This window comes from Oncorhynchus keta, chromosome 1, assembly GCF_023373465.1.
Source record: "Oncorhynchus keta strain PuntledgeMale-10-30-2019 chromosome 1, Oket_V2, whole genome shotgun sequence".
NCBI classification, from domain to species: Eukaryota; Metazoa; Chordata; class Actinopteri; order Salmoniformes; family Salmonidae; genus Oncorhynchus; species Oncorhynchus keta.
The window spans coordinates 69,233,141-69,258,006 of NC_068421.1; the positions used below are offsets into that span (position 1 = coordinate 69,233,141).

Consider the following 24,866-nt stretch of genomic DNA (forward strand, 5'->3'; position numbering starts at 1 on the left):
AATGAGTGTAGAGTAGAACTAGACTCTCAGCACCTGCTTGGTAGTTAATTATCTGCGGCGTGAATTGTTGTTGAGAGCTAGTTGGATCAGGTGTACTAGAAATAAACCAATATGTAGAATGGCCCAGGGGGGAGGGGCGAGGTCATACTGTGTTGAGAAACACTGATATGGTGCTGCTAGACAGTAGACTAAAGCACTCCCAGTGATATGTGAATCCTGTACCTCTTGCTGTCTGGGAAAAATAACATGCAGTTGAAGTCTGAAGTTTACATACACCTTAGCCAAATACATTTAAACTCAGTTTTTCACAATTCCTGACATTTAATCCTAGTAAAAATTCCCTGTCTTAGGTCACCACTTTTATTTTAAGAATATGTAATAGTAGAGTGATTTATTTCAGCTTTAATTTATTTCATCATATTCCCAGTGGGTCAGAAGTTAATGTACACTAGTATTTGGTAGCATTGCCTTTAAATTGTTTAACTTGGGTCAAACGTTTTGGGTAGCCTTCCACAAGCTTCCAACAATAAGTTGGGTGAATTTTGGCCCATTCCTCCAGACAGAGCTGGTGTAACTGAGTCAGGTTTGTAGGCCTCCTTGCTCGCACACCCTTTTTTAGTTCTACCCGCAAATGTTCTATGGGATTGATGTCAGGGCTTTGTGATGGCCACTCCAATACCTTGACTTTGTTGTCCTTAAGCCATTTTGCCACAACTTTGGAAGTATGCTTGGGGTCATTGTCCATTTGGAAGATCTATTTGAGACCAAGCTTTAACTTCCTGACTGATGTTTTGAGATGTTGCTTCAATATATCCACATAATTTTCCTCCTCATGATGCCTTCTATTTTGTGAAGTGCACCAGTCCCTCCTGCAGCAAAGCACCCCCACAACATGATTCTGCCACCCCCGTGCTTCACTGTTGGGATGGTGTTCTTCGGCTTGCATGCCTCCCCCGATCATTATGGCCAAACATTTCTATTTTTGTTTCATAAGACAGTACAAAAGTACAAAAAAGTACAATCTTTGTCCCCATGTGCAGTTGCAAAACGTAGTCTGGCTTTTTTATGGTGGTTTTGGAGCAGTGACTTCTTCTTTGCTGAACCGCCTTTCAGGTTATGTCGATGTAGTACTCGTTTTACTGTGGATATAGATATTTTTTAACCCATTTCCTCCAGCATCTCCACAAGGTCCTTTGCTGTTGTTCTGGGATTGATTTGCACTTTTCGCAACAAAGTATGTTCATCTCTAGGAGACAGAACGCGTCTCCTTCCTGAGCGGTATGACGGCTGAGTAGTCCCATGGTGTTTATACTTGCGTGCTATTGCTTGTACAGATGAACGTGGTACATTCAGGCGCTTGGAAATTGCTCCCAAGGATGAACCAGACTTGTGGAGGTCTACAATTTTTCTCCTGAGGTCTTGGCTGATTTCTTTTGATTTTCTCATGATGTCAAGCAAAGAGGCCCTGAGTTTGAAGGTTGGCCTTGAAATACAACCACACCTCCAATTTTTTTTATTTTACCTTTATTTAACTAGGCTAGTCTTATTTTCAATGACGGCCTAGGAACAGTGGGTTAACTGCCTGTTCAGGGGCAGAACGACAGATTTGTACCTTGTCAGCTCGGGGGTTTGAACTTGCAACCTTCACCGGAAGGTTGCAAGTTCAAACCCCCGAGCTGACAAGGTACAAATCTAGTCCAACGCTCTAACCACTAGGCTACCCTGCCGCCCCAATTGACTCAAATTATGTCAATTCATCCTATCAGAAGCTTCTAAAGCCATGACATCATTTTCTGTAATTTTCAAAGCTGTTTAAAGGCACAGTCAACTTAGTGTATGTAAACTTCTGACCCACTGGAATTGTGATCTGTCTGTAAAGAATTGTTGGAAAAATGACTTGTGTCATGCACAAAGTAGATGTCCTAACCAACTTGCCAAAACTGTAGTTTGTTAACAAGACATTTGTGGAGTGGTTGAAAAACAAGTTTTAATTGCTCCAACCTCAGTGTATGTAAACTTCTGACTTCAACTGTATGTGGTTAGTGTCTGAGAATTCATAGCTGCAGTCTTATGAATGGAAGAGGCCCAGACACAGACAGGCATCACATACAGATATAGGATCTTAATCTCACTCTTTTGTTGCGGTGAATTTTCCTCCACTGTGGGAATTCAGTAAAAACCCACGCTAACACACTGTTATATTAAGATTATTAAGTATTGCACTTTTACTGTAGCCTACTTTTGGGCAGCTAATAGCCTAACCACCGATCATGCAACATTATTGACTAAACGTTCAAATCCGGTTGCTGCAGCATTATTTTGATGTGACAATAAAGGTCAAATTAAGATCCAATATCTGTACACATATACACCCAGTTGTATGCACACACAAAATCAAATATATATTCTCCCTGCATCTCTACTCTCGTTACGCCTCTCTGACCCTGTCATTGTCTGAACCAACAGACACACACACCACAAAAAATTATACCAGACACACAATAGCATTCTCATTTTGGTGGGAGGATAATTTGTTCAGCATCTGTGAAATTAGACAAGGTTTTACGATGTAGTGCTTTCGTTATTGATCACTGTCATACATAGTGTTTGTGTGTGTATGTGATGAAGCTCCTTTGTATGTGGTTCTTTTGTGGGCTGTGAAATACATGCTCCAGCTGTTTAACTTGTATTCAGGCAGTAGCCCTTTACACAGTCATGAAAGTATTTGTATGTACAGTGCACATGTAGCTTTTACAGCCTGAATTCAAAATGTATTTAATATTAGTTTTTCTCTCTCCCATCTACCCACAATACCCGATAATGACACAGTGAAAACATGTTTTTAGAATGTTTGCTAATTTATTGAAAATGTTAATGGAATATTTCTATATTTGATGTAGCCACACCCCTGTCAATACATAGAATCACTTAGGCAGTGCTTACAGCTGTGAGTCTCTAAGAGCGTTGCACACCTGGATTGTACAATCTAGCTCTGTCAAATTGATTGTTGATAATTGCTAGACAGCCATTTTCATGTCTTGCCGTAGATTTTCATAACGATGTAAGTCAACTATAACTAGGCCACTCAGGAATATTCAATGTTGTCTTGGTAAACGACAACTGTTTTAGGTTATTGTCCTTCTGAATGGTGAATTTGTTTCCCAGTATCAGGCTTTTCCTCTTGGATTTGCCTGTAGCTCTATTCTGTTTTTTATTTTCATCCTAAAAAACTCCCTAATCCTTGCCGATGACGAGCATATCCACAACTTCATACAGCCGCCACCATGTTTGAAAATATTATGACGGCCCCTACCTGTTCTGTCTACTGGGTTTTGCTGTGCTTACATCCTGCAGGAGATTGGTGGGTGGAGTAGGAGAGGTGGGCGGAGCTGGGAGGGTCGTCAGTGCTGATGGGGCACACCTGTGAAAGCTCAGCTGTCTTAAAGGCACTGTTTCCCTATTCAGCAAGAGATTCCTCTCTCCATGCATACCTTTGGTTGTTTTGTTGTTGCTTTGGCAGTTGACACCTAATTTACTCACCTTCATGCCTAATCTGATTATTGTTGTGCGTGCTTACTTTATTTATAGAATAAATTCATTTTGTTATTCCTTTACTCAGTGAGTGGTTTCCCATTGCTTTTTACAATCTTGAGCAAGGTTATAACAATATGAAGAGTGGTACTCAGTCGTGTTGAATTTGCCCCAAACCTAGCGCTTTGTATTCAGGACAAAGACCATTTCTTTGCTGCATTTTTTGCAATTTTACTTGAGTGCCTTTTTGCAAAGAGGATGCATGTTTTGGAATTGTTGTACTCTGTACAGGCTTCTTTCTTTTCACTCTGTAGTTACTCCACAATATTAACCTGACAATGTTGTTAATCTATCCTCCATCCATCCTGTCACAGCCATTAAACTCTTACTGTTTTAAAGTCCCCATTGGCCTCTTGGTGAAATCCCGGAGTGGTTTCCTTCCTCTCAGGAAGTTAGGAAGGAAGCCTGTATCTTTGTAGTGACGGTGTATATATACACCATCCAAAGTGTAATGAATAACTTCCTAATGTTCAAAAAGATATTCTATGTCAGTTTTTGTTTTACCCATCTACCAATAGGTGCCCTTTGCGAGGCATTGGAAAACCTAGGGAGTCTTTTTGGTTGAAATCTTTGTCTGATATGGAGTTGGTCACCCCCCTTGCTGCGAGAACAGCCTCCACTCTTCTGGTGAATTGGTACATTGCTGCGCAGACTTGCTTCCATTCAGCCACTAGCATTAGTGAGATTGGCACTGATGTTGTGCGATTAGGCCTGGCTCGCAGTTGGCATTCCAATTCATCCCAAAGTTGTTAGATGGGGTTAAGGTCATGGCTCTGTGCAGGCCAGTCAAGTTATTCCAACCCCGATCTCGACAAACCATTTATGTATGGACCTCACTTTGTGCACGGGGGCATTGTCATGTCTGTAGCTCAGTTGGTAGAGCATGGCGCTTGTAACGCCAGGGTAGTGGGTTCAATTCCCAGGACCACCCATACGTAGAATGTATGCACACATGACTGTAAGTCGCTTTGGATAAAAGCGTCCGCTAAATGGCATATTATTATTATTAAACAGGAAAGGCCCTTCCCCAAACTGTTGCCACAAAGTTGGAGCACAGAATTATCTAGAATGTCATTGTATGCTGTAGCATTAAGATTACCCTTCACTGTGACTAAGGAGCCTAGCCTGAACCATGAAAAACAGCCCACTCCAGCCAACGCTTGGTGTTGCACATGGTGATCTTAAGCTTGTCTGCACCTGCTCAGCCATGGAAACCCATTTCACGAGGCTCTCCACGAACAGTTCCTGTGCCAACTTTGCCTCTAGAGGCAGTTTGGAACTCTGTAGTGAGTGTCGCAACCGACTATTTTTATGAGCTACGCGCTTCAGCACTCGGTGGTCCCGTTCTGTGAGTTTTGTCTGGCCTACAACTTCGTGGCAGAGCTGTTGTTGCTCCTAGACGTTTCCACTTCACAATAACAGCACTTACAGTTTACCAGGGAAGCTCTGGCAGGGCAGAATGTCTTAGAGCTGACTTGTTGGAAAGGTGGCATCCTATGACAGTGCCATGTTGAAAGTCACTGAGCTCTTCGGTAAAGGGCCATTCTACAGCCAATGTTTATCTATGGAGATTGAATGGCTGTATGCATGGTTTTATACACTTGTCAGCAACGGGTGTGACTGAAATAGCCAAATCCACTAATTTGAGGGGTGTCCACATACTGCTAGACATAGTGTACTTACTGACTTGAGACATTTCAGCTTTTTGTTAATCTGTAAATGTTTCTAAAAAAACACAATTCCACTGACAGTGTGGGGCTAGTGACACAAAATCAGAATTTAAAAATCTGTCTGTAACACAACAAAATGTGTCTAAAGTCAAGGGATGTGAATACTTTCTGAAGGCACTGTATCTGTTTATTGTATGCACATGTGTTTGGAGCTAAAACATAGTCATTATAATATAAGTACACTACATGAAATGTATGTTTAGAGCTGGATTGGATTTCTCTGCAGAGGGTGACTTCTTCTAACACTGCTGTATGCACTGTTTGTAGTTGTGACGGGGGTGAAGATGTATATGGAGACAGAGAAACTGCACACTGTTATTAAATGAAGCCCAATTAGATACTTGATCCTCAGTGTGTCTTTAAGCAGTCACGTGTCCCCCCCTCCATGCCCCATCTATCTCTCCATTATAATGAGGTCTATTAGCAGATGTAAATATTTACCTCTAAGTGACGTCTGAGATTTATAGCACACACTTCACTATGCTCTTTAAAACAATATTTCAACTGCTACGCTGTGTGTGTACTAAGATCAGATCATTAGGGCCTCCTGTAGTGTGAGATCATCAGAGAACAGAGAGAAAAAACAACCGTTTAGAGAGAGGGAGAATCAAACATCACACATGGTGCTACTCACTGCTTGGAGGTTTACACACACAACACAGACAGTGTAGCCGTTGAAATATTGCTTTAAAGAGCATAGTGAAGTGTGTTTATATCTCAATGTCACCTAGAGGTAAATATTTACATCTGCTAATAGACCTCATTATGATGGGGGGGTGTGACTTAAATACACACTGAGGGTCAGGTATCTAATTGAGCTTAATTGAATAAGTGTGCAGTTTCCCTGTCTCCATATAGGTTTTACAACCCCCTGTCACAAACACAGTGCAGCCTGTCTCTAACTGCCACACACATAATTCAGTGCTATTGTTACTGATGGAGAGAGTGTAACAGTATAACCTTAGACCACGAACCAGGGACCGTCTGCACACATCAACAACAGTCACCCTGCGAAGCATCATTACCCATCGCTCCACAAAAGCCGCGGCCCTTGCAGAGCAAGGGGAACCACTACTTCAAGGTCTCAGAGCAAGTGACGTCACCGATTGAAAAGCTATTTAGCGCGCACCACCGCTGACTAGCTAGCCTTTTCACATCCGTTACAAGAGCCACTGTCAGTCTTTACATCTCTCCTCTTCCTCCTTTGTGTTCCCTTTCAGTCTCCATCAGTTTTTCAGAAACTTGAGATTGATTAGTGTTTATATGAATTCTACTGTAGCTGTGATGGACCAAACGGTTATAATATTGTACTGCACTAATTACCATTGTAACCACTCACCCAGATGGTGTACATCTGAATTGAGTGTGTGAGAAAGATCTCCAAAATAAGATGAGTAACAAATCAAACAGCAGCGTGTGCTTCTGGGTCTCTCTACAGACCAGTGGTTGAGACTTGTCAGAGTCTCTCTACAGACCAGTGGTTGAGACTTGTCGGAGTCTCTGCACAGGCACATAGCTACAGTACATTACATTTGTGTGTGTGTATATAATCCCTTAGTCTCCGATGTGTTATCATGATGTCTGAATATAGGGTCTGTCGTGTGTGTGTGTGTGTGTGTGTGTGTGTGTGTGTGTGTGTGTGTGTGTGTGTGCGTGCGTGCGTGCGTGCGTGCGTGCGTGCGTGCGTGCGTGCGTGCGTGCGTGCGTGCGTGCGTGCGTGCGTGCGTGCGTGCGTGCGTGCGTGCGTGCGTGCGTGCGTGCGTGCGTGCGTGCGTGCGTGCGTGCGTGCGTGCGTGCGTGCGTGCGTGCGTGCGTGCGTGCGTGCGTGCGTGCGTGCGTGCGTGCGTGCGTGCGTGCGTGCGTGCGTGCGTGCGTGCGTGCGTGCGTGCGTGCGTGCGTGCGTGCGTGCGTGCGTGCGTGCGTGCGCGTGTGTATGTGAGTAGCAGTTGGAATGGAAGGGGAAAGGGGATACCTAGTCAGTTGTACAACTGAATGCATTCAATCAAAAAGTGTCTTATGCCTTTAACCCAACCCCTCTGAATCAGAGAGGTGCAGAAGGCTGCCTTAATCAATGCCCACATCAGCGCCAGGGGAGCAGTACCTTGCTCAAGGGAAGAACGGAGAAAACAAATCTGCCTTTTTCCACCTTGGGCCAGTAACAACATTTTTTGGTTACTGGGCCAACGCTCTTAACAGCTAGGCTACCTGCCGCCCCATGAGGAGCAGGGGAAAGTAGGGAATAGGAGAGGTTATTTGTATAGATTTTGATGGGCTACTGGTTGTTGGGGTGTGTGTGAGAGTTGGTTGATGTTTGATCATGATGCAGAAAGTATTTCTCTGAAAATCCCATTGCTCACTCACACGTATGCATACACGCAGACATGCACACACATCTAACCAATGTGTGAGTTACGGGGGAGCTCAGACCCATGAATGAGACATGAGCTGAGCTCCCCTAAATCCAACAAGTCAAACTTTGGGGGGCATCTTTAATTGAACAATTCTCCTATTTGTTTAAATGCGATTTTGTGCTGATACAGTGGTAAGTATGAAAATAAAAGCTTATTCCAAATTAAACAAACACCCCCACCTCTCATGTTTTAAACCAGTGAATTGGTTCAGGTTCTTTCAATCATATTCATCATACTGTTCTTCTGGCAGCAGGATATTTAGGCAGGTCACCCAGGATACAAATCAATATTCAACGTCCATCCATGTCTGAGGACGTTGGGAGATGACGTGGAAACCGACCCCTATGGGCAACAGTGATGAATGAGGAATAATCCACTGTTCCTAAACCGTCATTGAAAATAAGAATTTGACTTGCCTAGTTAAATAAAGGTAAAAATGAATTACATATCAGTTTACGGAGAACAAACTGTGGTGATGTAGAAGTGAGGCTGGGATTATTTAGTTGGCTCTGTAGAATCTATAGTGCTTTCAGAAAGTATTCAGAACCCTTGACTTTTCTCACATTTTGTTACATTACAGCCTTATTCTAAAATGAAACAGACCCTTTGCTCAAAATTGAGCTCAGGTGCATCTTGTTTCCATTCATCATCCTTGAGATGTTTCTACAACTTGATTGGAGTCCACCTGTGGTAAATTAAATTGATTGGACATGATATGGAAAGGCACACCTGCTTATATAAGGTCCCACAGTTGACAGTGCATGTCAGAGCACAAACCAATCCATGAGGTTGAAGGAATTGTCCATAGAGCTCCGAGACAGGATTGTGTCGAGGCACAGATCTGGGGAAGGGTACCAAAACATTTCTTCAGCATTGAAGGTCCCCAAGAACACAGTGGCCTCCATCATTCTTAAATGGAAGAAGTTTGGAACCACCAAGAGTCTTCCTAGAGCTGGCCGTCCGGCCAAACTGAGCAAGCCGTGGAGAAGGGCTTTGGTCAGGGAGGTGACCAAGAAAATCCACCTTTCCAGAAACAAGTCTCTCACCGTTGCCGCTTGCTATAGACCACCCTCTGCCCCCAGCTGTGCCCTGGACACCATATGTGAATTGATTGCACCCCATCTATCTTCAGAGCTCGTGCTGCTAGGTGACCTAAACTGGGACATGCTTAACACCCTGGCCATCCTACAATCTAAGCTTGGTGCCCTCAATCTCACACAAATTATCAATGAACCTACCAGGTACAACCCCAAATCTATGAAGGCACCCTCATAGATATCATCATAACCAACCTGCCCTCCACAAACACATCTGCTGTATTCAACTAAGATCTCAGTGATCACTGCCTCATTGCCTGCATCCGTAATGGATTTGCGGTCAAACGACCACCCCTCATCACTGTCAAACGCTCCCTAAAAATCTTCAGCAAGCAGGCCTTTCTAATCGACCTGGCCGGGGTATCCTGGAATGATATTGACCTCACCCCGTCAGTAAAGGATGCCTGGTTATTCATTAAAAGTGCCTTTCTCACCATCTTAAATAAGCATGCTCCATTCAAAAAATGTAGAACCAGGAGCAGATAGATATAGCCCTTGGTTCACTCCAGACCTGACTGCCCTTGACCAGCACAAAAACATCCTGTGGCATACTGCATTAGCATCGAATAGCCCCCGTGATATGCAACTTTTCAGGGAAGTTAGGAACCAATATACACAGGCAGTTACGAAAGCTAAGGCTAGCTTTTTCAAACAGAAATGTTCATCCTGTATCACAAACTCAAAAAAGTTCTGGGACGCTATAAAGTCCATGGAGAATAAGACAACCTCCTCCCAGCTGCCCACTGCACTGAGGCTAGGAAACACTGTCACCACCGATAAAACCAGTATAATTGAGAATTTCAATAAGCATTTTTCTACGGCTGGCCATGCTTTCCACCTGGTTACCCCCACCCCTGTTAACTGCCCAGCACCCCCTGCAGTAACTCGCCCAAGCCTCGCCATTTCTCCTTCACCCAAATCCAGATAGCTGATGTTCTGAAAGAGCTGAAAAATCTGGACCCGTACAAATCAGCCGGGCTAGACAATCTGGACCCTCTCTTTCTAAAATGATCTGCCGAAATTGTTGCAACCTCTATTACTAGCCTGTTCAACCTCTTTCATATCGTCTGAGATTCCCAAAGATTGGAAAGCTGCCGCGATCATCCCCCTCTTCAAAGGGGGAAACACTCTAGACCCAAACTGCTACAGACCTATATGTATCCTACCCCGCCTTTCTAAGGTCTTCGAAAGTCAAGTTAACAAACAGATTACCAAACGTTTAGAATCCCACCTTACCTTCTCCGCTATGCAATCTGGTTTCAGACCTGGTTATGGGTGCACCTCAGCCACGCTCAAGGTCCTAAATGATATCATAACCGCTATCGATAAGAGACATTACTGTGCAGCTGTATTCGTCGGCCTGGATAAGGCTTTCGACTCTGTTAATCACCACATTCTTCTCAGCAGACTCAATTGTCTTGGCTTCTAAAATGATTGCCTCGCCTGGTTCACCAACTACTTCTCAGATAGAGTTCAGTGTGTCAAATCGGAGGGCCTGTTGTCTGGACCTCTGGCAGTCTCTATGGGGGTGCCACAGGGTTCAATTCTTGAGCCGACTCTCTTCTCTGTATACATCAATGACGTTGCTCGTGATGCTGGTGATTCTCTGATCTACCTCTACGCAGACGACACCATTCTGTATACTTCTGGTCCTTTTTTGGATACCGTGTTAACTAACCTCCAGACAAGCTTCAATGCCATACAACTCACCTTCCGTTGCCTCTAACTGCTCTTGCAAGTAAAACTAATTGCATGCTCTTCAACCGCATGCTCTTCAACCGCTGCCCACACCTGCCTGCCCGTCCAGCATCACTACTCTGAATATGTACTCAGAATATGTGGACAACTACAAATGCCTAGGTGTCTGGTTAGACTGTAAACTCTCCTTCCAGACTCACATCAAGCATCTCCAATCCAAAATGAAGTCTAGAGTCTGCCTCCTATTTCGCAACCAAGCATCCTTCACTCATACTGCCAAACATACCCTCGTAAAACTGACCATCCTACTGTGTTGTCTTTGGCCCTGCCAGATTAAGTGATATGACATGCTATTCTATAAAATAATTTCTCCGTAATTAATATTACCTGATTGAGCTAATCATGTAAATGTAATTAACTAGAGTCGGGGCACCACAAAATAATATTTATAGAGCTGTTATCTTCCGAATGAACTCTTAAAGACCTAGTAATATTTTACATCAATAGCAGTCGATATTAATCGTCACCTTGATTCAGTCTCATCTGAAATTTGTAAACATTTACATGATTGCTTTCATCACATTCCCAGTGGGTCAGAAGTTAACATACACTCAATTTGTATATTGTAGCATTGCCTTTAAATTGTTTAACCTGTGTCAATTGTTTCGGGTAGCCTTCCACAAGCTTCCCACAATAAGTTGGGTGTATTTTGGCCCATTCCTCCTGACAGAGCTGGTGTAACTGAGTCAGGTTTGTAGGCCTCCTTTCTCACATACGCTTTCTCAGTTCTGCCCACACATTTTCTATAAGATTGTGGTCAGGGATTTGTGATGGCTACTCCAATACCTTGACTTTGCTGTCCTTAAGCTATTTTTCCACAACTTTGGAAGTATGCTTGGGGTCATTGTCCATTTGGAAGACCCATTTGCGACCAAGCTTTAACAAGACTGATGTCTTGAGATGTTGCTTCAATATATCCACATAATTTTCCTGCCTCATGATGCCTTCTATTTTGTGAAGTGCACCAGTCCCTCCTGCAGCAAAGCACCCCCACAACATGATGCTGCCACCCCCGTTTCATCAGACCAGAGGAAATTTCTCCAAAAAGTATGATCTTTGTCCCCATGTGCAGTTGCAAACTGTAGTCTGGCTTTTTTATGGCGGTTTTGGAGCAGTGGCTTCTTCCTTGCTGAGTGGCCTTTCAGGTTATGGCGATATAGGACTCGTTTTACTGTGGATATAGATACTTTTGTACCTGTTTCCTCCAGCATTTTCACAAGGTCTGTTGGAATTCCCCCTGGAATTGTGATACAGTGAATTATAAGTGAAATAATCTGTCTGTAAACAATAGTTTACAATAGAAAAATTACGTGTGTCATTGTCAGTTATGTGCGTACTGGTAGTGAAGTCAGGTGCAGGAGAGCAGAGATTTGTGAACAGGCGCACACTTTCTTTAGACAAAAGTGCAAAATAGTCACAAGAATTATGTTTAATAATAAACATCTTTGTGAAAAATAACAGGAAAAAAAAGCCTGTCTGGCGCGTCAACAATACACACGTAACACAAACAATGTTACACAAAGACATGATGGGGAACAGAGGAATAAATGCATGTAGATTGAATGGGGAAAGAAAACCAGTTGTGCAGGGAACAAGACAAAACAAATGGATACATGAAAAATGGAGCGGCGATGGCTAGAAAGCCGGTGACGTCGACCGCCGAAGGGCGCCCGAACAAGGAGAGGAGCGGAAGTCGTGACAGTCATGCACAAAGTAGATGTCCTAACCAACTTGCCAAAACTATAGTTTGTTAACAAGACAGTTGTGGAGTGGTTGAAAAACAAGAAAAGGTTTTAATGACTCCAACCTAAGTGTATGTAAACGTCAGACTTCAACTGTAGCCTTGTTATTGTTATTCTTATTCTGTACTTTTTATTATTGCTTTTTATTTTAGCCTACTTGGTAAATATGTTATTCTTCTTGAACTGCACTGTTGGTTAAGGGCTTGTAAGTAAGCATTTCACTGTAAAGTCTACACTTGTTGTATTCGGCGCATGTGGCAAGTAAAGTTTGATTTGATTTTGCCTTGATGACAGCTTGGCACACTCTTGGCATTCTCTCAACCAGCTTCATGGGGTAGCCACCTGGAATGTATTTCAATTAATAGGTGTGCCTTGTTAATTTGTGGAATTTCTTTCCTTAATGCGTTTTAGGCAATCACTTGTGTTGTGACAGGGTAGGGGTGGTATAACCCTATTTGGTAAAACACCAAGTCCATATTATGGCAAGAACAGCTCAAATAAGCAAAGAGAAACGACAGTCCATCATTACTTTAAGACATGAAGGTCAGTCAATCTGGAAAAATAAGACATTCGAAAGTTTCTTCGTACAGTTGCAAAACCTTTCAAACGCTATCATGAAACTGGCTCTTATGAGGACCGCCACAGGAAAGGAAGACCCAGAGTTATCTCTGCCGCAGAGGATAAGTTCATTAGAGTTAACTGCACCTCAGATTGTATCCCAAATAAATGCTTCACAGAGTTCAAGTAACAGACACTTCTCAACATCAACTGTTCAGAAGAGACTGCGTGAATCAGGCCTTCATGGTCGAATTGTTGAAATGAAACCACTACTAAAGAACACCAATTAAAAACAAGAGACTTGCTTAGGCCAAGAAACACGAGCAATGGACATTAGACCGGTGGAAATATGTCATTTTGGTCTGATGAGTCCAAATTTTAGATTTTTGGTTCCAAATGCAGTGTCTTTGTGAGACACAGAGTAGGTGAACGAATGATCTCTGCATGTGTGGTTCCACCGTGAAGCATGGAGGAGGAGGTGTGTTGGTGCTTTGCTGGTGATACTGTCTGTGATTTATTTAGAATTCAAGGCACACTTAACCAGCATGGCTACCGCATTATTCTGCAGCGATACACCATTCTACCTGGTTTTGGCTTAGTGGGACTATCATTTGTTATTCAAAAGGACAATGACCCAACACACCTCCAGGCTGTGTAAGGGCTATTTGACCAAGAATTAGAGTGAAGGAGTGCTGCATCAGATGACCTGGCCTCCACATTCACCTGACCCTTTTGTTTATTTTACCTTTATTTAACTAGGCAAGTCAGTTAAGAACAAATTCTTATTTTAAATAAATGCCTAGGAACAGTGGGTTAACTGCCTTGTTCAGTGGCAGAATGACAGATTTTTACCTTGTCAGCTTGGGGATTCAATCTTGCAACCTTTCGGTTACTAGTCCAACGCTCTAAACAGTAGGCTACCTGCCGCCTCCTCAACCCAATTGAGAGGGTCTGGGATGAGTTGGACCGCAGAGTGAAGGAAAAGAAGCCAAAAGTGCTCAGCATATGTGGGCAGTCTTTCAAAACTTTTGGAAATGTATTCCAGGTGAAGCTGGTTACCGAGACCTCTTGGTATACATGCCTATTGAATATTTATCTGTTTAATGGTGATTCGGTCATTATAGCGTAACTCTTGAACCCTATTGAGTGTTTGGCAGTCTGCTATAGTGTAAGTTGAGTGAGCGTGTTAACAGAGTAGAGGAGATAGACTAATGAGGAATTGATAGCTGAACAATGTTTAGTAAAATAACCCTGAGATGCACCTCTGTCACACTGGAGCTGAAAAACTCTAAAGCATATAATTTAAAGATTTTTAATTATCAGAGTTTCAGACCCTGAATAACAGCAACAGAATACTCTCTCTCTCTCTCTCTCTCTCTCTCTCTCTCTCTCTCATTCTAATTAGTGTAGAGAAGAATGAAATTATTTAAATTAACTCCTGTTTACTGATGAATGCAGGCGGCTACTGTGTGTGTGTTTGCAGGTTATTATATTTCCAGGCAGTGTAGGTGTGTGTGAATTCCATTCTTCTTGTCAGACGCGTCCAATCCTGAGGCTTATCAGATCACAATGTAAAAACCTAATTAATTACATACCGTGACCACTGCCAACACACTGGGAGAGGAGGGGAAGAGGGAGAGAGGTGGAGGGGGGAATGGAATATCAGCGATGTTAGCGATGAGTGGTAATTGAAAAGGTTTCCATGTGTGTGTGTGTGTGTGTGTGTGTGTGTGTGTGTGTGTGTGTGTGTGTGTGTGTGTGTGTGTGTGTGTGTGTGTGTGTGTGTGTGTGTGTGTGTGTGTGTACGCATAGTGAGAGCATTAGGGATGAGCCTGTCAGCAAACAGAGGTTTGGGGGTTAAAGGGTAAATGCCTCAGCCTACCTATGTTGATGAAGGCTAACACAGTGTCTCACACACATACACACACAGTGTCAGGTGAATGTGTGCAGCCAGGTTTATTGCTGTGACCATATTGATTATTGTAAAAGTGTTTGTAATGAATCCCAAACTTTCTCCAAGTTTCACCATCATTGTAAAGCCCTAGTTATTTTTTTGCTTTGACAAAGTAATTTTGAAATAATTATGATTTATTTCATGGGATTAGTGTTTTTATTTTTTATTTGCCATTTCAGATGTGATCTTAGTGTTGTGAATACAGTGTTATATTCCTTCCTCTCTGCAGACTCACAGCTTTTGTCACGCCCTGGCCATAGAGAGGCTTTTTATTCTCTATTTTGGTTAGGCCAGGGTGTGACTAGGGTGGGCGTTCTATGTTCTTTTTTCTATGTTTTTGTATTTCTTTGTTTTTGGCCGGGTATGGTTCTCAATCAGGGACAGCTGTAAATTATGTTCCTGTCCCATGTATTCTCCTGTCTGTCTGTCTGTCTCTCTGTCTGTCTCTGTCCGTCTGCAAATACTATGTCTGAGCTAATAGCTATATTACGGAGGGGAAACTAAGCCTGTCTTTGTCAAGGCATTAGACGTGTAGAGGTGTGTGTGTGTTAGACACAACTCTCAATGTGTGTGCATTACGCATAGAGGATGAATACATTAAAGGATAAACAACATGAGTGCTTGGATTAGGATTAATCTACCCCTCCACTCCTCCTTTTCTCCTCCTTCTCTTCTTCTGAGGAGGTGAATTAGGGGGGATGACTTGTCAGAGAAGAGGAGAGAGGGATGCTGCTATTAGGAGGAATGTGGTAGTGGTGAGAGAAGAGCGGGGGGAGAGGGAAGCTTAATGCTGAATACGTGCTGCTAGCTACCCTCTGTGCTGCTGTAAGTCTATAGCTGCGTCTAGCTTGACCGGCTAGCGCTGTAGAGCTCTAGTAGTACACTAGTGTGGCGTCACTCTGCCAATCCTTTGCTCTCCCTGCATTAGCATTAGCCACCACTGCAGGTGGAGCCTCTGCACCAGGCAGCATCAGCCCTTCTAGTGCCATGCAGAGTAGAGCTGATGTTAGTCAGTAGTGTCTCATACAATTGTAGTACAGTGAGCTGTTGTGGTCTTGTGCCTGCCTGCCTGTGTCTGTCTGTCTGTCTGCCTTCCTGTCTGTCTGCCTGCCTGTCTGTCTGCTGAGGATTTCCATCTCCTTCCGGGATACCCTCTTTCCCGGGGACACAGGAGGAGAGAGGAAGAGAGGAAAGAGCGTGCCTTGTTCGACCTTCGAAGCGGTTTCAGAGCGAGGAAGAAGGAGAGGAACGGGCGAGAAAAGCAGAATCCATCAGGTGTGTACGCTGCAGAGGAGGGAGAGAGGAGAAAGGAAGGAGAGAAGGAGAGAGAATGGATGAGTGGGGTCTGGGGTGAGTGTGTGTGCATGGGGAGGAGGAGTTGTAATTCAGGTATGGTGTGATGTCCTCTCTTTGGAAATCTTTTAGCTGGCAAAATTTTATTTCTGTGATGTTGTTTTGCAATGGTAATACTGGTATGCTATTTTTATGACAAGCATGCATGGACATTGATATATTGTACAGATGGATAGGTGGAGAAAAGGGACAAAGTTGAAATGGAGAGTTCTTACAGAGAAAGATATTTAGAGATGGATAGAAAGGGGTACAGATTGATAGAGAGAGCTAGGGATGGATGGATATGGCTACAAAGAACAAGGTGTGTGTTCTGGGCCGCTGTGACTGCTGTGTGTAGCAGGGTATCAATCACCATTGCTGGGCGCTGCCTCAAGGCTGCTCCATACCACTGTTTTTTCTATCGTGTGTGTGTGTGTGTACCAATTTTATATGGTAGATGTATTGTGGTGTGTCAATGCATGGATAATTAATTTCTCAAGGGATTTATAAAGTATTGTGATGTATTGCATTATGTTTTGTGTATAAGCTGTACATGTCTGCTCTATAAGTGATCTGATAAACTCAGACTGCCTGTCTGTCTCTCTCTCACACGCACACACACCAGGCTAAGGCCTCACACACCATCACACATGCAGGCAAGTACTCGGAGCAGTACTAGCAGGGATGATGACTAGAATGTGAAATGGGGAAAGCAATTAAATCCACTGAGAAGGAAAAAGACAAGTCATTCCATCTGCACAGAGCCAGCCCAGAGGGTGTGTGTGACTGACTCTCTTTCTCAATCCCTTTTCTCTCCCTCCCCCTTCTCTGTCTCCTAGACACACACTAAGACATCCACCCACAGTTGTAGTCAGTGTACCACAGGTATGAATGCTAAATCAGCCTCATGCTGGTTCTCAGCCTACCAACAGCCACGGTCTGTCTGAGTGTTACAACATGGCCATGGCAGCAGTCTATCTACTGCAATAGTGGTGGTCTCTGTCTCTATTTGCAAAACTGTGTGTGTGTGTGTGTGACCATTTTTGGGGGGTGAACACAATTACTTTGGAGGTGACTATTTGAATACACATCCCACATTTCTTTGGAGGTGACTAACTATTTGAATACAGATCTCAGGAAGTGACTACTTTTCATAAACTATTGGATGTCGTCAACTAAAGGCCGGGCTGTATCAAGAACTGCATGTTGCAGATATAAATACATTGGAATAGAGCAAAAACATTTTCCGATACTATTCCAACTGTTACGAATCCCTTTTGGCCCGACGGTCTAGGGGGGGATGGTAATGAGACCCGTAACATAACTCATGCAAATTATTATTGTGACAAAGTAAAAGTGTGAACGAAATAACCACGACAACAGAAATCTACCGTCAAACTCTAGGTTTATTTATAAACACACGGTAATGGGGGGGGAGCAGGAAAAGGGGCTGAGCTGGACCCAAGGAAAGAAACAATAAGTATACAAAAACACACCCCTAAGCTAGACTAGCCTACTTTAACAACAGCTAACTAACTAACTTTGATTTGATTTGATTTGAACCAAAAATACAGTGGGTGGTCCGCCCAGTTCTAACTAGTGTATTTAAACAAAGTTCACCTACGGGTAGTGTATGCCCATGGGCGACTTGTCTTGGTTTCCCCCTTTTCCCACCAGCAACAAACAAATACCATAACCAAAAATAATACTCACAGGTGATGACAAAGTGCTATGAAGTGCTTTAAACAAAAGAGAGGTTAAGACACAAAGCGAGAGTGAAACACAGAGACCTACAGACATGGCATTTACAGAGAGGCTGAGCTGAGCTGAGCTGTGCTCCAGAACAAACAAATGATGGGGTTTTTAAACCATGGGGAAGGAACTGTGATAGGTCAGGAAATAGGAGGAGGTGTGTCTTCTGATTGATGATTGATTGGGGAGTGATGATTTTCACCTGTGAGGGGAGAAGGAGAGAAAAGAAACACACACACAGGATACACACAGACACAGGATAACTGTATCCGTAACACCAACCTATCTGACAGAAGATCATATTTGATGTACACAATACATTTACAGTACCAGTCAACAGTTTGGACACCTACTCATTCAAGGGTTTCTTTATTTCTACCTTTTTCTGCATTGTAGAATAATAGTGAAGACATCAAAACTAAGAAATAACACATGGAATCATGTAGTAACCAACCAGCTTCATGAGGAATGCTTTTCCAACCGTCTTGAAGGAGTTCCCATATATGCTGAGCACTTGTTGGCTGCCTTTCCTTCACTGCGGTCCAACTCATCCCAAACCATCTCAATTGAGTTGAGGTCAGGTTATTGTGGATGCCAGGTGTTCTGATGCAGCACTCCATCACACTCCTTCTTGGTCAAATAGCCATTACACAACCTGGAGGTGTGTTCAGTCGGCTCCTCTCCTTCGTTCGGCGGTCGACGTCACTGGCTTTCTAGCCATCGCCGCTCCATTTTTCATATGTCCATTTGTCTTGTCTTGTTTTCATACACACCTGGTTTTCATTTCCCCAATCAATCTACTTGTATTTAACCCTCTGATTCCCATTATGTTTTGTGTGTAATTGTTTTCATGTCTAGTGATGTTCTTTAAGCGCTTTACTCTATTTGTTCTGTTTTTGGAGCGCGTTTGTTTTGTTGTTCTCCCAGTTTGGAACTATAATAAAGTGCGCTTTATTTAATCATACTCTGCTCTACTGCACCTGACTTCGCCTTCATACACATCTTGACATTTGGGTCAATATAATTATAGTCCCACTAAGCACAAACCAGGTGGGAGGGCGTATTGCTGCAGAATGCTGTGGTAGCCATGCTGGTTAAGAGTGCCTGGAATTCTAAATAAATCACAGACAGTGTCATCAGCAAGGTACACCCACACCGTAACACCTCCTCCTCCATGCTTCACGGTGGGGAACACACATGCACAGATCATCCGTTCACCTACTCTGCGTCTCACAAAGACACTTCGGTTGGAACCAAAAATCTCAAATTTGGACTCATCAGACCAAAGGACAGATTTCCTCCGGTCTAATGTCCATTGCTCGTGTTTCTTGACCCAAGCAAGTATTTTCTTCTGGTTGGTGCCCTTTTAGTAGTGGTTTCTTTGTAGCAATTTGTAGCAAGGCCTGATTCACACAGTCTCCTTAGAACAGTTGATGTTGAGATGTATCTGGCACTTGAACTCTGTGAAGCTTTTATTTGGGCTACAATCTGAGGTGCAGTTAACTCTAATGAACTTATCCTCTGCAGCAGAGGTAACTCTACTTTCAAAGTTCATAATAAAATCAAGTAATGATGGACTGTCATTTCTCTTTGCTTATTTGAGCTGTTTTTGCCATAATATGGACATGGTGTTTTACCAAATAGGGTTATACCACCCCTACGTTGTCACAACACAACTGATTGGTTCAAATGCATTAAGGAAAGAAATTCCACAAATGAACTTTTAAGAAGGCCCACCTGTTTAATTTAGATGCATTCCAGGTGACTACAGTACCGCATGAATCTGGTTGAGAGAATGCCAAGAGTGTGCAAAGCTGTCAAGGAAAAGAGTGGCTACTTTGAAAATATATAATATATTTTGATTGAACACTTTTTTTGGTTACTACATGATTCCATATGTATTATTTCATAGTTTGATGTCTTCACTATTATTCTACAATGTAGAAAATAGTAAAAATAAAGAAAAACCCTGGAATTAGTAGGTGTGTCCAAACTGTTGACTGGTACTGTACACCTATATTTACATTCTGTAAATATCCATTCTCCTGAACAGTCTCCAGGTGTAGATAATTAAGTCAAACCAAGTAACTAATGACATTTTGTACATTTTGTGAGACTCAACTACTGTTTGATTTGTGTCTTTCAACAGGCAACTGAAAAGGTCAAATATAGGCTATTTATGTTCAGAACAACTCAGGGTATGATACCTAGCAGTGGCGACTTGTCATTCAGGGCAGGTGGGCTCTGTATTTTTAACTTAAGTATTTTAGGTTATTTTGCCCTTTTTAATACGTGTCACATATCAGTTTGCAAACAATGTAAAAAATTAATCATTAAGTTAATAAAGCCACATACAAACATGGTCTCTCTTTTTTGTTTTCTTGAGTAAGGCAGCTCCAAAATGCAGGTGTTTCAGCCTAGCTCAGTGCTTTCTATGGTGGTGGGGCAGCCATCAGATAATACAGAGTGTAGGGGTTGGTAATGTTCTCTAGTTGTGTTGTGATTGGCATAGTGTTCTGTCACTCATGGGGATACTACTGTACATCACTGCAAAATCTATGGTTAGAGCTCGAAAATGTAAGCCCCTTGGGTGCTGTCATAGAGTTACATTAGAAGTAACCATCCAAGAAGTCTCAAGGTCATTGGCCACAGATAAAATAACGTAAAATCACGTTATAGCTATCGTAACTTTGATTGGACTAGTCATGTCAACATCATACTTTCAAAATCTTAGCTAGCAGTCATCATCATGAATCAAGTCGACAATCTACTGGCAAATAATTTTCAATCTTTGTCATATGAAGAAAGATTATAGATAAAACGTATCGGTGCTCATCGGTCATTTGGCATAAACATTACACAAGTTGGAAATAGCAAATTCATCAATGAGGGGTTTGCAAGGAATCAGTGGCTAACTGCAATCATTGAAAAGCAATCGTTGAAAAGCCATCACTATTCAGTGGAGAGCGTGTGTGGTCCAAGTCAAGGTGAGTCCAAAAATGTATTGTATGCTGCTGCATAAATGATGTAATATGCCAGGGAGATATGTATACTGTAGCTAAGAAAGTAATACTAAGTGTATATTTTGTAGTAAGCTGTTAGTAGCCCATGTGCCTTACCCTAACAATTTGGTCCCTTTCCACTGCATAATTTAGCCTACTGTTCTGACTTGGTGGTGCACATGTAGTCTATAGCCCGTTTTAGAATATTGTAAGAGCTTTCATTGTCTGCTTGTATACCCCCTTTGTTTATCATACGGTTCTGACTTGGTATACAGGGAGAATATTATAAGAACGGACCATGTTCCTAATTCTGTCGCTGTACAGTACACTTCAGAAGTGCTGAACAAATAGACTACATCTGTTCTAGCTTGCTCATTAATGTCTTAATCGAAATTACGGATTGCCTCTTATACGCTTGTCGTCCCCTTATGACATAGTTTGTACATCTCAATTGTCAGTAGAAACCACATTTGTTTAAGCAAGTCAGCCATACCAGCTACAATACCGGTCAAAAGATTGAGAACACCTACTCATTCAAGGGTTTTTCTTTATTTGTACTATTTTCTACATTGTAGAATAGTGAAGACATTAAAACTATGAAATAACACATATGGAATCATGTAGTAATCAAAATATATTTTAGATTTGAGATTCTTCAAATAGACACCCTTTGCCTTGATGGCAGCTTTGCACACTCTTGGCATTCTCTCAACCAGCTTCATGAGGCATTCACCGGGAATCCATTTCAATTAACAGGTGTGCCTTCTTAAAAGTTAATTTGTGGAATGTCTTTCCTTAATGCATTTGAGTCAATCAGTTGTGTTGTGACAAGGTAGGGGGGTATACAGAAGAAACCCATATTTGGTAAAAGACCAAGTCCATACTTTATTTTTTAAATTCACCTTTATTTAACCAGGTAGGCTAGTTGAGAACAAGTTCTCATTTGCAACTGCGACCTGGCCAAGATAAAGCAAAGCAGTGTGACACCGACAACAACACAGAGTTACACATGGAATAAACAATAAACAAGCCAATAACACAATAAACAAGTCAATGACACAGTAGAAAAAAAGAAGTCTATATACAGTGTGTGCAAAAGGCATGAGGAGGTAGGCAATAAATAGGCCATAGGAGCGAATAATTACAAATAAGCAGATTAACACTGGAGTGATAAATGAGCAGATGATGATATGCAAGTAGAGATACTGGTGTGCAAAAGAGCAGAAAAGTAAATAAAAACAGTATGTGGATGAGGTAGGTAGATTGGGTGGGCTATTTACAGATGGACTATGTACAGCTGCAGCCTTCGGTTAGCTGCTCAGATAGCTGATGTTTAAAGTTGGTGAGGGAAATAAGTCTCCAACTTCAGCGATTTTTTTGCAATTTTTTCCAGTCACTGGCAGCAGAGAACTGGAAGGAAAGGCGGCCAAATGAGGTGTTGGCTTTGGGGATGATCAGTGAGATATACCTGCTGGAACGTGTGCTACGGGTGGGTGTTGTTATCATGACCAGTGAACTGAGATAAGGCAGAGCTTTACCTAGCATAGACTTATAGATGACCTGGAGCCAGTGGGTCTGGCGACGAATATATAACGAGGGCCAGCCTACGAGAGCACACAGGTCGCAGTGGTGGGTGGTATAAGGTGATTTGGTAACAAAACGGATGGCACTGTGATAGACTGCATCCAGTTTGCTGAGTAGCGTATTGGAAGCTATTTTGTAGATGACATCGCCAAAGTCGAGGATCGGTAGGATTGTCAGTTTTACTAGGGTAAATTTGGTGGCGTGAGTGAAGGAGGCTTTGTTGCGAAATAGAAAGCCGATTCTAGATTTGATTTTGGATTGGAGATGTTTGATATGAGTCTGGAAGGAGAGTTTACAGTCTAGCCAGACACCTAGGTACTTATAGATGTCCACATATTCTAGGTCGGAACCATCCAGGGTGGTGATGCTAGTCGGGGGTGCAGGTGCGGGCAGCGAACGGTTGAAAAGCATGCATTTGGTTTTACTAGCGTTTAAGAGCAGTTGGACGCCACGGAAGAAGTGTTGTATGGCATTGAAGCTCGTTTGGAGGTTCGTTAGCACAGTGTCCAAGGAAGGGCCAGAAGTATACAGAATGGTGTCATCTGCGTAGAGGTGGATCAGGGAATCGCCCGCAGCAAGAGCAACATCATTGATATATACAGAGAAAAGAGTCTGCCTGAGAATTGAACCCCGTGGTACCCCCATAGAGTCTGCCAGAGGACCGGATAACATGCCCTCCGATTTGACACACTGAACTCTGTCTCCAAAGTAGTAGGTGAACCAGCCGAGGCAGTCCCCACAGTCACCGTACATACATAGCCCAACCAGAAGCCATGATTACAGGCAGCATCCACACTGAGCTAAAGGGTAGAGCTGCCGCTTTCAAGGAGCGGGACTCTACCCCGGAAGCTTATAATAAATCCCACTATGCCCTCCGATGAATCATCAAATAGGTAAAGTGTCAATACAGAACTAAGATCGAGTCGTACTACACCAGCTCTAATGCTCGTCGGATGTGGCAGGGCCTGGAAACCATTACAGACTACAAAGGGAAGCACAGCCGAGAGCTGCCCAGTGACACTACCCTACAGGATAAGCTAAACTACTTCTATGCTCGCTTCGATGCAATTAACTCTGAAACATGTGTGAGAGCACCAGCTGTACCAGAAGACTGTGTGATCATGCTCTCCACAGCCGATGTGAGTAAGACCTTTAGACAGGTCAACATTCACAAGGCAGCGGGGCCAGACGGATTACCAGGATGTGTACTGTGAGCATGCGCTGACCAACTGGCAAGTATCTTGACTAACATTTTCAACCTCTCCCTGTCCGAGTCTGTAATACCAACATGTTTTAAGCAGACCACCATAGTGTCTGTGCCCATGAACACTAAGGTAACCTGCTTAAACGACTACCGACCCGTAGCACTCACATCTGTAGCTTGAAGTGCTTTGAAAGGCTGGTGACGGCTCACATCAACACCATCATCCCAGAAACCCTAGACCCACTCCAATTTGCATACCGCCCCAACAGATCCACAGATGATGCAGTCTCTATTGCACTCCACACCTCCCTTTCCCAACTGGACAAAAGGAACATCTATGTGAGAATGCTATTCCTTGACTACAGCTCAGCGTTCAACACCATAGTGCCCTCAAAGCTCATCACTAAGCTAAGGACCCTGGGACTAAACACCTCCCTCTGCAACTGGTTCCTGAACTTCCTGAAGGGCCTCCCCCAGGTTGTAAGGGTAGGGAACAACACATCTGCCACGCTGATCCTCAACACGGGGCCCCTTGGATGCGTGCTCAGTCCCCTTCTGTACTCCCTGTTCACTCATGACTGCACGGCCAGGCACGACTCAACACCATCATCAAATTTGCCAACAGTGGTAGGCCTGATCACCGACAACGATGAGACAGTCTATAGGGAGGAGGTCAGAGACCTGGCCATGTGGTGCCAGGACAACAACCTCTCCCTCAACGTGATCAAGACAAAGGAGATGATCGTGGACTACAGGAAAAGGAGGACCGACTACGCCCCCCCCCATTCTCATCGACAGGCTGCAGTGGAGCAGGTTGAGAGCTTCAGGTTCCTTGGTGTCCACATCACCAACAAACTAACATGGTCCAAACACACCATGTCAGTTGTGAAGCGGGCACGACAAAACCTACTGAAAATATTTGGCATGGGTCCTCAGATCCTCAAAAGATTCTACAGCTGCACCATCGAGAGCATCATGACTGGTTGCATCACTGCCTGGTATGGCAACTGCTTGGCCTCCGACCGCAAGGCACTACAGACGGTAGTGCGTACGGCCCAGTACATCACTGGGGCCAAGCTTCCTGCAATCGAGGACCTCTATACCAGGTGTCAGAGGAAGGCCTTGATAATTGTCAAAGACTCCAGCCAACC

At 43.3% G+C, this 24,866-nt stretch overlaps 1 protein-coding gene across 1 annotated transcript in view; it reads left to right on the forward strand.

Annotated features, from left to right (window-relative positions):
• The first annotated feature begins 15,717 nt into the window (after positions 1–15,717).
• LOC118380174 (disabled homolog 1-like) overlaps positions 15,718–24,866 on the forward strand; it is a 370,535-nt gene continuing 361,386 nt past the window's right edge. Inside the window, exon 1 of the mRNA XM_052459061.1 lies at positions 15,718–16,116. The gene's annotated coding sequence lies outside the window, so the exon portion shown is untranslated. The remainder of the gene's footprint in view (positions 16,117–24,866) is intronic.